Genomic DNA, 16061 nt, shown 5'->3' with positions numbered 1-16061 from the left:
AGAGAAGAGATAAAAGGGTCGGTTTGGCCTTGTTCCACTACTTTCTTAGTTTTTGTTTAATCTATCCTTAATTCATTAAGTCAATCCCGAGGCTCGGGGTACCAAAAACGTCCCCGAGGGAAAAATGGTAAAATTCCCCAATATTCCTACCTAGGCTTCCTAGCCTCAAATATATCTCCAATTATTTATTTCCATAACCCAAATAACCATTTAATACCCTAAATACCCCTTGACTCGCCCCGAGTCAAGTACTGGGTCCCGTTGTGACTTTCCCGCTAACTGGCACCCTAGGATCGCCTTAAGTCGCATGCTGCGGATATATCCACATAATAATGTGGTCTTCACAATTATAACATATAATCACATTTATGCCCTCAACGGGCTAAATTTACAGATATACCCCTTTAAGCTAAACGGGGCCTACATGCATAATAATACTCTTAGACATACATTTCATATACCCATATACTCATACAAGCATGCTTATCATAGAATCATGTATTAAAATATTTAATTCACACATAAACCAATCGTGCCCTCCTAGCACACTAATCAAGGCCCTTAAGCCTTAATAGTGATTTTTGGGTCATTACAACTTTTCAGGGAGATCGTCGAGGTACTCGAAAGCTTCATCAGGATCTTTGGAAGGAATTCTCCATTGCACATTATTTGTACAAATTTGTCTTTGTCCAGTTGTGAGACCGTCATAGAAATAGCTAATCAGGCGCCAACTTTCGTATCCATGATGTGGGCATTGATTTAACAAATCTCTAAACCTCTCCCAGACCTGATGGAGAGTTTCATGGTCTTTCTGGATGAAGGTAGAGATTTTCCTCTTAAGGTTGCTAGTCTCATGGGGCGGAAAATATTTGGTGAAGAATGCATTTGTCATTTCGTCCAATGTTCCGATAGATCTAGGCCTTACGGAATACAACCAGCCTTTTGCTTTGTCTTTGAGAGAGAAAAGAAAAAATTTCAATCTCACAATGTTGCAGCTCGGTTGTTGAATGTAGCCACCACCTCTTTGAATTCCCGTATATGCACATACGGACTCTCATTTTCCAACCCATGGAATGTTTGTAAAAGGTTAATCATGTCGGGTTTGAAATCAAAATTTGGCATATTGTTGGGATGCATTATGCATGAAGGTGTGGCTGTATGCGTAGGATGTAAATAATCCTGTAATGTTCTTGGTTGGACTTCATCTTGATGAGCCCTCGTGGCTGGTTCAGGAAGTCTCAGTGAATCGGGTGAATTTGAACGAATGGAAGAAAACGACGAACTAGGAGAGTTTTCTAAAGCTTCTACTTGTTGTCTCACGAATCTCCCTAGTGCATCTCTATTTCATGGCAGAAATTTTTGTTAATTTTATTTTCTTTTGTAAGTATTATAAGCGCAAGTGTGTAATAGTGTAATAAGTATACACCAAAAATGTTCCCAGACTAATTGGGAAGGCTGCCAAGGTACCACTTTAGGCCCAAGAGCTTTTCTAGAACTCCACAAGGTTCTTAGAAAAGGTTGGAAGGTAACGCTAACACAAACCTTATTTAACAACCAATTTTTCTAAGACAGAACAAGTTTGGTGTTTACTGATTTCCAAAATTACACAAATGTTCTCAATACTTTGTTTTTTATGCTTTAAAATTTTATGATTCAAAATTTTATGCCTTTTTTTCAGAAAAAACCTAAATCTAGAAAATAAAATTCTAAACCTAAAAGTAAAATAAATAAATAAATAAAATAAAACAATAACAAAAAAATAAAAATAAATGAATAAATAAATAATAAAAATAAAAATTACTAAGGAAGAAAAAACTAAAAGAGAAATTAAAACAATTTTACTACTTTTTTTTAAATAAAAAAATTAATTTACTATGCAAACCTTTAATTGTAGAATTACCTCCCTGGCCACGGTGCCAAAAATTGATATCGCCCAATAAACTCCTAAGCGATCATAGTAGTAATCGGGCTATGTCGTATCCACAAAGAGGCAAAATACAAGTAAAAAGAAATATTAGTAAATTAGAAATAATAAACTTTGAAATAATGTAACTTTGAAAAATAATATTTTTTAAACACTAAATAAACAAAATTGAGGAATTAGAATCTGAAGGAAAATATGGAAGGCACAAGTTTCATTCATGCAAACATATATATATATATATATATATTTTAATAAAATTGATTCATTCTACTCAACTATAATTGTACACAATTAATTATAGTTGAAAAATATATATATAATAAAGCTCACCTTAAAATATGTTCTTAATTAAATTATACTAACTTCTAATTTTAAAAACCTATCATATTATATACCTTAGAGGGACAAAATACCAATGGCAAAATGCAGTAAAAAGCATATAATATAACAAATATCCTAAATTAAATCAAGAGCCTAAATTACATAAGAAGAGCATGACAAGACTTATGGAAAAGACACTAATAAATTCAGAATAAAAATTAGAAGAAAATAAATTTAATTGTAACAAATATATAGAAATGAAGAACAAAAAAAAAAAGAACCAACATATTAAAAATAAAATGTGAAACATGAACTTCACTCTAGCCTTTCCACAAGAGAATTTAGCCTAAAATAGGCATTGTTTTCACTCAAAAAGAGTAAAAGAAATGAAAGAAAAATAAGAAATAAATGTTTTTCTCTCTAACTATTCTCTCCACACTTAATTCCACAATCTAATCTCCTTTTTCACTACATTTGGCTCTCTATTTATAGTGAAAATAGGACCCAAAATGTGTAAAATCGTGTACAAAATAGTGGGAAAGTGGCTACAAAAACTAATGGAAGTGGGACAAGTGGTAGACAGCAAAGACATGTGTCGGTCTCAGAGTGGCTATTAGATTAATGTTGCTGGTGGAGTGGGAAACAGCAAGGCGATGTGGCGGCTTTTGGTTGGCTCAGCAGGGAGGCATGGCAGTTGTGGCAAGCTAGCAAGCGCATGTCAAACGGAGTGGCAGGCGACGTCAGGTGCTGGTGGCTCAGCTTTGGTGGGACGCATGTCAAGCATCTGGTGGAGCTGGGGCAGGCGACTCGGCTGGTAGCGACTCGGCTTGGCAAATCAGAAGCCCACACGTGGCCGTTGCAGGTGGCTTTTGGACTTGGGCTATTTGGGCTCAATTTGGGCTTAGTTTTCCTTCAAAAATGCCACTTTTTCATCATTTCTTCATTTATAATTCTTTCATTCTTCTTTCTTTTTCTTTGTGTCAAAAATACATTTTATTTTCTAAAAATTGAACACAAATTAAATTAAAATTTATATTTGAAATATAAAATATGTTACAATAAATCCATGAAAATATTAATTAAAACTTAATTAATTTTAAACTTTAAAACTAATAAAATGGTATTTTTGAGCACTAATCAGTACTCAGCCTCCATGGTGGAACCTAAGATCGCAGACTGCTTTATGCTTCTCCATATCACAGCTCCACCCCCAAGTGTAAACACCATTCAAGAAGTAAACACCATTCCTGTCATCGACATTAGTTTGAAAATCTGAATCGGTGTACCCTACAGGGTTGAGAACACCACCCTTGTAGACTAACATATAATCCCTAGTTCACCTTAAATACTTCAGAATATGCTTAACTATTATCCAATATTCCAGTCCTGGGTTTGACTGATACTTGCTCACTACTCCCACTGCATAGTAGATATCTGGTCTAGTACACCACATAGCATATATCAGACTTCCAACTGCAGATGCGTAAGGAACTTTTCTCATTGCATCTTCCTCTTCACGAGTCTAGGGAGACTGCTTCTTTGAAAGATGAATTCCATGGTGGGATGGTAGACGTCCTTTCTTGATATTTGTCATTGAGAAACGTTCAAGCACTTTATCAATGTAAGCTGCTTGAGATAGAGCCAAGAGTCTGTTCTTTCTATCTCTGATAATTTGGATACCTAGAACATAACTTGCTTCACCCAAACCCTTCATCTGGAATTGAGTGTTTAGCTAATTCTTCACATCTGACAATTTCTTAACATTGTTTCCAAAGAGTAAGATGTCATCTACATAAAGAACTACAGTTACCACTATTTGATTTGCCTTCAGTTGGTAAATACAAGGCTCATCAATATTTGGTTCAAAGCCATAGGTTTTGATTATTTCATCAAACCTAAGATTCCTGGATGAGATGCTTGCTTAAGTCCATAGATGAACCTATTCAACTTGCAAACTTTTCCTTCTTGTCCAACTACTTGAAATCCTTCTAGCTGATCCATATAAATGACTTCGTCAAGCTTTCCATTAAGAAAATTTATCTTGACGTCCATTTGCCAGATCTCATAGTCAAGAGCAACTGCTATGGATAGGAGGATGCGAATGGACTTGAGCATGGCTACCGGACTAAAAGTTTCTTCATAGTCCACGCCTACTCTTTCAGTATAACCCTTTGCCACTAATCAAGATTTATAAGTTTCGATATTTCCATCAACACCTCGTTTCTTCTTGTAGATCCACTTGCACCCAATGGCCCTAAAGTCACTAGGTGCTTCCACAAGATCTCAGACGGAATTTGAGTACATGGACTCCATTTCCTGTTTCGTGGCTTCGAGCCATAGTTCCTTTTCAGGGCTAGCCATTTACTGTTTGAAAGACAACAGATCATCATCACTAGTGTCACCAACAACCATGTTGGTTTCACCATCCAAACCATAGAGAATTGGGTTCCTAGAACCCTCCCACTACGACGAGGCTCCGTGACTGTTTGCTCAGGAATAATGGTACTTTCTTCATTTAAATCAACTTGCGTCAGTTGGACATGAAGAGTGGGAATTTCACCATCAACTCGCATTGATAATGATGGAACATTGTTTGGAGTCAATTCTTTAACCATCTCCTCTAAAACTACTTTGTTGTGTTGTTTGAAGTTTTGGACATAATCATTTTCCAGAAAAGTAGCATTCGTAGAAGTAAACACTTTATTTTCTGAATGACTATAGAAAAGTCCACCCCTAGTACCTCTAAGATAGCCAACAAACATGCAAACTTCAATTCGCGGTTCAAGCTTTCCCTCCTTTTTCCTCAGGACGTGGACAGGACATCCCCAGATTCTATACTGGCTTAAACTAGGTTCACGACCATTCCAGTGTTCTAAAGGTGTTTTGGGGATTCATTTGGATGGCACGACATTGATATTTTCATTCGCGGTTTCAATTGCATGTCCCAAGAATGAAGTTGGTAGATTTGAGTAACTAAGCATGCATCTAACCATTTCCAATAAAGCTTTGTTCTAGCGTTCCGCTACACCATTTTGTTGTGGAGTACCTGGGGCAGTAAGTTGTGATAAAATCCCAAGTTTAGTTAAATGATCTTGGAACTGCATATCCAAATATCCAAACATGCAATACACAATTGTGATCCATTGAAAGAAATAGATATACTAGAACTTATGAAAGTCATAACAAATTGTTCTAATTACAACATGGAAACTGAATTTAAATTTCTACTAAAATTGAGAATAAAAAATACATCATTTAAAATTAAAAAATTATTTCTGAACTTCAGACGATCTCTTCCTCAAGCTTGGACCGCAACGAATGCTCTGTTCCCAACTTTAAGCTTTAAACCGCCTTCGTCCACTTCCTCCCACGATTCAAGAAGTTGTAAAGAGTTACAAGCATGATTAGTAGATCCAGAATCAAGAATCCAAATGGATTTATAATTCTCTAAAACACATGTTTCTAAGATATATGAACTATAATCATTACCTTTGTTTTTAGCTGCTAGAAACTTGGGACAATCCTGTTTCCAATTCCCCTTCTCTTTGCAGTGAAAACACTTACCTTTACCTTTCTTGTTTTTCTTGTTCTTCCCCTTAGGCGTTTGTGCATTTGGCTGTGCACTCATCTGTGCATCCTTTGCAGGCTTAGGGTTGTTGTTTTGTCCATCTTTCCTCTTGTTTCCAACTTTCGAAGACGAAGCTTGGTTAGCTTCAGCTTTAGCTGGATCAGCAATAGTAGTAGTAGTTGTCTTCTTTTCTCCTCCCTTACTTGGTCCACCCATGATAGACTCAAAATTCTAAAGCTCGTTCATGAGCTGCGTCAAACCATAGTTGTGTTTATTCAATACATAGTTGGTGGTGAACGGCAAGAAAGCTGGAGAGAGACTATTGAGGATTAAGCTGACTTGAGTTTCCTCATCTATTGTTGCTCCATGCAATTCAGCTTCTTGAAAGTAGTTTGTCATTTTGATCAGATGATCGTGGACATGTTGAGAAGGTGCCATCCGAGCATTGGCATATTTCTTGGTGGCCTTAAGATGAATCTGCGCTGACTTGGCACCAAACATGTCTTGGAGCCGATCCATGATTTTGTAGGCCATCTTGACATTCTCCATCTTTGTCTTGAGAGTGTCTACCATACTAGTCAACATGTAGTATCGCGCCTTGTTGTTAGCCACCTGCCAACGCTCATACTTATCCCTCACAGACTTTGTGGCTCCTTCAGCTGGAACTTCCGGGGATTCCTCAGTCATGATGAACTTGGAGTTGTCACCAATCAACACAATGTTGATGTTTTGCTTCCATTTAAGGAAGTTTTCTCCAGTGAGTTTCTCCATAGAAAGTTGAGAAAGGATGGAAGTAGACACAGTCATAATGATACTACAAATTATCAATAAAATATAAATCAATCACATTTTCTCAATAAAACTCATATTCACACAAATTTCAAGAAATAGCACAACATGTATCATAAATATGTAAGATATGATAAAAAAAAATACCAAAAACAATCATATCTCTATTTCTTTAGGTTTTTAACTAATCAATGATATCCTTGTCCCGGTTGGCGAGAGTCAAAAATACCACTAGTTAAATAAAGTGTTAAACTTATTTAATAATGGACATCATCATTAACAACCTACTATTTGATCAAAATAAGGAAAATAAATCTCTTATTTTATGAGCTAGACCCTCGGTTTCGATAATCAATAGATTTAGTCCTAGTAGTCACCGTAGGGGTGAATCTAGTAGAATTTGACCTATAATTATCTATCTTTCAAAATCTAACCTTGCAAAATAACTATTGAACACATTCCATAGGGGTAAGAATCAAAGCGTCTCAAGGCCCCATTGAGCTATTGACCTTGTTAAACCAACAGTGGAGATCGAATATAATTCTTAAAATAAGCTCATTATAAAAATAGTATTTTTATTATTAATTTTCAAATATTAATGACTATGGTTCTCCCAAAAATTATAAGATTAGAATTTTAAAACCAAAGTCCTATAATTTTCTATTAATTCTAAAGTATCACATTGAAACAAATTCAATTAAATTAGAATTAATTTGTTGCTATTCAATATGTAAGTTTAACTATTATAATGAACATATACAATTAAGTCCAACTCAGGCAAATGGGCCTTAACAATTGGGTTTGTATGGAGGAGGGTTGGGTCCAGTATGTCGTTCCCACTACTAAGGCCCTTATACTTTCATACAAGGTCCAAAAGACAAGAATTTAAACATTTGTTTTATTAATTGTTATTAATTGATTAGGCCCGCTATAGTCATGCAAAGCAAATGGGCATTTACAAGTGGAACCACCTACAAGAAAGGAATTTAAACTTTACATTTTCTAATGGGCCAAGATTAAACCTATCATTTTATGAATATTTTATTTGGCAAAATCCATATAAAAAGCAAACATATGGGCCACTATATGCATCTAAGCCCAATTGCAAAAATACCACATATAGTGCAAACAGACATGTTATAATTGGATAGGCCTAATCATGTTACTATATGAGCAAGTCTATGAATTTTATGCAAAAATACCACATTAATTTTCTAGAATTTATCAAAACATTCGAATTAATTAAATTTTTACAAAAAAAAATAAGTCAATTTAAATGAAATTTATCAACAATTAACAATAGTTAATTTAAATTTCATTTATCAACAATCAACTTAGTTTAGGTTAATTTGAAAAAATATATATATTAATTTAATTTAAATAGGATTTATCAACAATTAACTATAGTTAATTTAAATCCCATTAAAAAAATAATTTAATAATTGGTTGAAAAAAATTATATTTTTCAAAATTTAACTAATTTTAAATTTTAACATCAATATCTTAACTGTTTTTAAAAAAATATATTGTGTTGTTACAACTATAAGCAAATATTTTAACCATTTAAATATATATATATATATTAATAGTTATAACAACCTTAAAATATTTCAAAACAGTTAAACAAATTCACATATCTATAAAAATATCTAACTAACAAATTTCAAATTTCAAATAATTTAAATATTAAAAAATATAGAATAAACAGATATTAATATTTTCAAATAAATATTTAATAAAAATAACAAGTATTTAAAAAAATATCTTTAATATTTGATATCTTAATTCTAATATTTTAATATATTAAAAGATTTAAAATTAAGTTGTTAGCCTATTTTTTAATTTTAATTTGAATATTTGTAGAAAATATTTAATTATTTAAATCTCAAACAACAAAAATATTTTATTTAAAATAAAATTAAATGATAAAATAAATCTAATATTTTTGGCTTTGTTATAAATAATCAATTTCATATTTTATTTTCTTTAATTTAAAAAATATATATTATGGATGAACAGTACCCGTGACAGTGTGGGCGTGCACGCAAGTGTGAGAGTGCACTCATGCGAGGGGGCTGACTGTCAAGGGTGTACGCGCACATAGGAGGGATGTGCACTAGTGGGCGCGCGCAGGGGGTGACGCGCGCGCAGGTGTGAAATTAGGCCAAAAATATCCGAAAAAAGTTTTGTGCAATTTTTTTCAAACCAAAAACGCGTTCTAATTAATTTTCACTATGTTTTACACAAAATAAAGCATTTATAAAAATTAATAGCATAGAAAACAAAACAAAATAACCTAAAATTGCTAATAATCACATAAAATTTAATATGCTTCATATAAACATGAATCCATCCAATTACTCAAACACATCAAATAATTCAATTTTTAACATGTTCATGCATAAAAATAAAGATTACCAAAGGCTCTAAGGCCAGTTGTTGGGAAAACATATACAAGATCTTGTTTATTTTCATGTAGATCTTATATTAAACGAATTAATATAAGAAACCCTAAAACATGTTTCTAAAATTGAATTCAAACAGAAATAATGATAAGAACACTTACATTATACGCAGTGGAATGATAGAGTCACTCCTTCAGTTTCTTTATCCCTTGTATCCTTTCTGTCGCAGAGTATTACCAAGAAAATGAACCGTTCTTCAATTTTCTTCACAGCCTTCCAAAGATTCTCCTAAACTAGGGTGGGCAATTCTCAACACATGAGATTGATATAGAGAGAAGAAGAGAAAAGAATAATGAGGCTTAGAAAATGATTTATGTTTGTAGAGAGAACCTAAAACCTACTAGATCTTTTGATATTCTCAGAAATTTATATTTGTCATCTCTCACTTAGCACTCCTTTTATAGACTCAATTAGGCCATTTAATTTAATTAAATAATTAATAAAATAATAGATAATATCAGCCCTAGGTCGAAATTACCATGGGCTTTAGGCCTGTGAAATTTCTCATTTCATTAGAAGGTTGCTGGACTTAAAAACAATGCCTGTATTATTTTCTATTGATTAATTAATTAATTAATTATTCAAATCCTTTATCAAATTAATTATTTATAATTTGAACCATGATTTAAAATTTATTTATTAATTTAGATACTAATTTATCTTAATTAATAAATCTGCCCTAATTTCTCTTTTCTTCTTTAAATTACATAACTCTGTGAAACTATCCAAAATTAACCTGGTCAACTTTGATAATTCTAATTGATAATTAAATCACTTAATTGAGACTATCTAGATGATTTTATCCAAGGTACAGTGGGGACCATGGGCCTATGAAATCAAGCTCCAATAAGTTATCATAAATCTAACAAATAAATTTACTAACTTATTAATTCCTCGTGACTCCACTAAAGACTCGGAATTGCACTCTTGAATTCATAGAACACTCTATAAGCAATATAGATACGTTATTAATTATCCATTGTTACAACCATAATTGTCACTCAATCTCGTATAGACTGTCTACAATGAGATAGGACTAAAATACCATTTGATTATTGTACCCTTCCTAAGAATATTTCATGGTTTGGAAAACTATCTACGGCTCTAAGGTTTTTTTTCTTAAAAAAATAGATGTTAAAGGAGATAGCTTCTGACTAGAAAATCTCTAGAAAAAGGTTGAGATATGACTTTACTTGCCATTCAGGCCTTTTTTGCCAAGTACTTCTGATTTCTGTTTTCCATGGTTGGACTATGTGCTCTGAATTTACATAATGTGTTTTCTAACCAGGAAGGCAATGTTGCCAATTAGAGGGAACATCTAATTCTTCTCCTTGCCAATATTCACATTCGTAAAATATTAAGAAGAAGAGAAGTATCCCTGTGATTTATTGTTGGTTTTGCAATGTGCAGGCTGCCTTACGTAAAACAAGAGGCTTAGCAATATCAGTATACATATATATATATATTTGTGTTTGAATTGTTTTAGGCTCCTCTTTGGGAAACTTACTTCTGTCAAGTTACAGACACTCACTCATCAGGAGAAGCTTGCTTTCTGGATCAATATCTATAATTCTTGCATGGTGAACGTAAATAGATGACCTCATCTAGTACTCGTAGCTTCTTTTTGTTTCTTTTATGTATATTTTCTAAAGCTGTCATAAGTAAAATAAAAGCACTATTTTACTGTAGGCATTCCTTGACCATGGAATACCAAAGAGTCCTGAAATGGGTGTTTCCTTGATGCAAAAGGTATGGAATATTATAGTATCAAAGTTTTCCTTTTCAATTTTTTTGTTTCTTTCAAACTAAATACACAAACATTATCTATAATGATCAATGATGTATATGGTATTATGTTTCCTTTTAATTAGGTAACAGTAAATGTTGGGGACACAGTAAATGTGGAATATAAAAATAAAATTTACTAGGGGAAAATTGATCAGAAAACTTGGGTCTTGTTTTGCTAGTGATTGGTGGAATACGAGGTTAATATTTGGTGGGACTCAAATTATTGTGGCATCTTGATAGTGTGTTTGGCTTTAAGTGTTGAAATGAAATGGAATCGATTTTGCTATAAAAGAAATGGAAATTCTTATCTTCAACCAGAGGGGTTAATTTTGAAAAAGATTTTAGGGTTGGTATAATAATGAGCATTCTACTGGCATTTGAAATTCCCATACCTACATCTAGAATTGTAGTTACCATAGAATATCCATCCATACCAAATCATTTGAATAAACCAAACCATCTTTGTTATGTCACATGCCTATAATATGAGGCATGTGGCTATGTTATTTTGCTATACTGAAAATGTTGATATTTGTTTTCAAAATTGTTTTGCAAGTTCTGTTTTCTTGCTAATAAAGTATTTTTTTTCTTCTTCTAAATTCCTTCCTTTGAACCATAAATTTCATGTGCAGATGGCAAGAGAACTAGATGAAATTTTAAGGCAGTGGTTCCACAGCTAACCAATAGTTGCAAGTCTGGGGATAGTGTTTCATTCCTTGATCAAGTTATATTTCCTCTCTATGATATTTTGGAAGTGGTATGTTTAAGTAAATATATTATTGTCAAATTGAAATTAAAAGAAGTAATTTTTAATATTCGACAAGGATTTTCTTGCTTTAAATTCTAATTTATATTTTATAACTCTTACTTAAGAGTTAGAATTGTGTTTATCTAACTTGGGTGTTGGTAGTCCTAACTAAGATTGGGATTTTGGGTTTATTACTAGCAAGTGATGTAAACATTTTATTTTTCCTCTTTATTATTTTTTTTATTTATTTTGTTTTAGGATGATTCTTTGTTTTATAAAATGTTTATAATGTTTTTGGTAAAGTTCTCATATTCAAAAGTGCACAGGAAACAAGAAGTAATAAAAACGGAAAAGCACCACACTCTGCCTGGCACAATTATGATGATTTTAATGAGCATTTTTGGTGAGATTTTTTTTGTGGCAATGCTTGTTTTTAGTTATTATTCACATTTTCAATGCTAACAACTTTTATTTCAGGTCACTTCATTGTTTTGAACTTGGCTGGCCATGGCACAAAAGCTCACCCTTCTTTCAAAAGCCAGACTTCTCGAAGGTTGGTTACTTTGATCTGATTTAGTTGTTTCTGCTTGTGTGTGATTGTTTATTTTTATATGTTTGACCAGAACTTTAAAACTTCAAAATTTCTATTATCATCTCCAGATTAGATCCTTGGAAGCAGTTCACAAACTTTTTGAAGAGTTTCCAGAAGCTTTTATGAGCACCCTTCATGTACCTCTTTCCAACAGGTTGAATTTTCTCATTTGATGGCAACAGAATAGCAAAAGTACCCCAGGTAGTTAAAACAAACTAGAATTCTAACAATGTGTTCTTTTACTAACATTACTCTTGATCTGACTTAAACACATTAAATTTTTTATAATTAAAGTCTTAAGAACTTCTTTTCTTTGTGATTTATTTAGATCAGAGGAACAACGTATACTAATTTTTTTTTATTCAGCAGTACCTCAACAAGCCTTCTAGTTCTAAAGATATTGATATTTTTATTATATAAAGAAAATAGTTCTTAAATAAAGAAAATCCAAATGCTCTGAAGTTTTCTTTTGGGAAAGACTGAGGAGCACCATGCTTTAACATCATATAGTAACAGATACAAAGTGATAAAAGAATATCATCAATTTTACTCACAAAGAAGACATTAAAAAAGTTTGGTTAACAATTATGAAATAGCAAAATACTTCCAAGAAATATGATTAGTACAAGTACATAATGAAAAAAGTTGGCAGTATTTGAGGGATTAAACTATAGCAATGAAAGAAAAAAATATATATATGGGATAATATAGCCTCATCAGTCATCAACCTTCTGCAGGTTTTGGAAACTAAACAAAGAGATTTTCATCCCTCACATCAAACTTTCCAGTTACAATATATAACTAGAACAACAATCAAATAGGTAGAAAAATGTAGAACCTCTCTTGCCATGGCAAGTTACCAACAAAAAAGACCTTTCTGTTGGATTGATTTTTAGCTGATGAGAGTCATAATTTGTAATTTGTATTATATATTCAAAATGGTGATTGGAAACTTTTTAGACCTATTATATTATAGAAGAGACATAATGATAACACGTTCTATCTTTTTTAAGGTGTTTAATAGTAATTTACCAAATAATTTATATATATATATATATATTCAACTATATATATACTTTTTTTAGATACCAACCAAGCTAGTTTAAACAGTATAAAAAAGAATTGTTGGAAGAGGGAATATTGTAAAGTCATTAATGTTAGGACTGTATAGTTACCCATTAACAATTAATATCGATACTCTTCATTGTATTTTATCCTTAAAACACTTAGTTCCTTGTAAATGATATTTTAGTAAACTAATATTAATTACTAAAATGAGATCTCTATCATTTATCACCTTGAACCCAACTAAAAGAAAACCATTGTTTCACTTCTTCATCAGAAGTTATAGATGTTCATATCTATGATTAACACTCCCACTCAATTATACTACCGAGTTCCCAAGATGTAAGTATGGGCTAGTCCGTAGGGTAATCTGGTGACGAACAAGTCAAAGAACTCAAATAATACAATCTGTTAGAATACTAACCATTCAGAATTGAGATTGAATTGACCTATGGTCAACTATATGATATGACTAGAATAGATAATAATGGTATGTTTACTTATCCTATCAATTGTCAATATTGGTCCAGTCCGATGTAACAAATACATTTGATCTTATCTACTTTGCTATTATTATGGAAAGAACATAACACTGCGATGTGTAAGTAGTTCATATCGTAGATTGGCAAGCCAGTGAAAATCATGTGCACTGACTAATCATAGGACTAACTTATTTTGAACATATAATCATATTTATATTTCACTGTGATTACGTCACTGTTACGATTATCTATATGCTCGGGATTTTAATAGAAGGTTATATTAAACAAATAATCATGAAAATAAAACATGTGAACAAAGCGATTGACCAAGTCAAAAAATGATTTCTATTCTTTTATTGATAATAAAATGAGATTACAAAGAAATTGGATTTTAATTAGGGCATAAAACCCCAACACCAAGCCCCAATCATATTACATTATTAATGGCCACAAACATGCATCTCACATATCGGGTGTAGTTTTCTTACCTTTGGTCCAAGTACAGGCTATGTAACACCCTACTACCTTAGAGCCGTTACTAAGTGAGTTTAAAATGTGCAATTAACTCGCTAAACGAGGTTTTTAGAACAAAAGTGTGTTTAAACAAAATTCAAGGCTGTAATCTTTGAAAATACTCTATTTCATTGAAAATTTCAAGTGTCTTACATTTGGGATCCCAAAATATGGTTTATAAAGTATTTGCAATTCAAAACAAATTTACAGATTATTAACCATCAAAATCACAGATTAATACAGCCATTTCTCAAAATGCCCCCAACCAAAGCAGTCGGGCAGGCCAAACATGTACGCGCCGCTTCATGCTCTCCGTACTCATGGTTGGTTGACTTTTCCTTTGCCCTTACCTGCAACACAGAGCACCCGTGAGTCGAAGCCTAGCAAGAAAACTCATACAGCACATAACATATACATATTATATAATCAACATATCAGATAATCCACAGATAAACAGACAGTCCATCAGACTAAACAAATACGGCCATGTCGTCCCGGAAGCGTTACCAAAGCCTGGGGTCTCGGTTCTCACCGTAAGGATTTCCCATGTACCCATTGGGGACTCACCCTAACAATAAGCACTCCATGTGCTAAGTATTATTCCCGGCCCCATTGTCGTTCTTGGCCTTCGCCATTCTCGGCCCTTCGCCGTTCTCGGCTCCCTGCCGTTCATTCTACTATAATCACATATAGCATAACTCAAAAAACATTCAAGCATATAATTATTCAATCAAGGCTACACCCTAACATGTAATACAATCCAGGGTCGTGCCACTACAACAATGATGCCCATATATTACATTAAAATATCACATATTTTAAAAAGTGTTATTGTCGCATGGTAATAGAAAAAGACACGGACATTTTACTTAAATGAAATGAAATACGCAGGCGCCAAATGAAAGACAAAAGCAATCTCTAAGGTTGAATCCCTAATTACTCTACACGCCTCCTCTGTTTCTCTCTCACACTCAGTAACTCTCTCTCTAAGGTTGAATCCCTGTTTGTTGTAGGTGTGTAACAAGGTGATGGGGCTTGCGACTTGGGTCGTGCGACAGGGAGGCTCGACTCGTGGGTCTATGGCGTGGCTCGCTCGTGGGTGTGACGGTGCTTGTGGCGGTGGGTCTATAGCATGGCTCGACTCATGGGTCTACCACGGTCTTGTACCAGCTATATGTTGTCTCTACAATCTGTTCCTGTTGTTCGTTGTCTTCCTCCGTCTCATCTACCACAACTTCCCTCCCCATGTTTCGCCGACTCCGACGGAGATTGACTTGCAGAGCAATGGTCCAGCAGGCTGTACAGGGAGGAGCTCCAGCTGCTTACGCCCAAGAAATGGAGAGGCTAACCGCTAAAGAATCCCTTCTTCTTGCTGTGAGTCTCAAGTTTTAAGAATTTGTGTATTGTAGTTGATAAGACCTAGCATTTGAGCTTTGAATTTGGGATTATTTATTTATTCAGTTTAAGGATTCTGGGGGTTTTTCCAAGCTTCAATTTTTATGGGATTTTTACTTGTTCAAGCTAATCAGGTCGCCATTCTTGGAGGGTCGGTGGGATTTTTGTCAGGGCTGATGTCTTCCACGCAGTAGTTGAGGTGAGTCTTTCTTTGATTTAGAAAGCGATTTTTTCATTCTTTGTTTCAATTTTTTTGGCAAAAGATATGACTTGCGGCTCATTAGATTATTTTGCATATGCTTTTTTCTTTTTGCACTTTCTCTCACTCTTTTCCCTCGTTGAAGAATAGCAAAATAAAAAGGATAATCTTTATTTCTCCTTCGACATTGACAAAGAGTTTATGATTTTTAT

The 16061-nt window shown here is 33.4% G+C and overlaps 1 non-coding gene across 1 annotated transcript; it reads left to right on the top strand.

Annotated features, from left to right (window-relative positions):
- Positions 1–737: 737 nt before the first annotated feature.
- LOC133802747 (small nucleolar RNA R71) lies at positions 738–844 on the top strand. Its single transcript, XR_009877495.1, has one exon. It is a non-coding gene; the product is annotated as a small nucleolar RNA R71 (small nucleolar RNA).
- The last annotated feature ends 15217 nt before the right edge of the window (positions 845–16061 follow it).

Source organism: Humulus lupulus, chromosome 9, assembly GCF_963169125.1.
Source record: "Humulus lupulus chromosome 9, drHumLupu1.1, whole genome shotgun sequence".
NCBI classification, from domain to species: Eukaryota; Viridiplantae; Streptophyta; class Magnoliopsida; order Rosales; family Cannabaceae; genus Humulus; species Humulus lupulus.
This window is presented reverse-complemented; position numbering and strand designations above follow the sequence as displayed.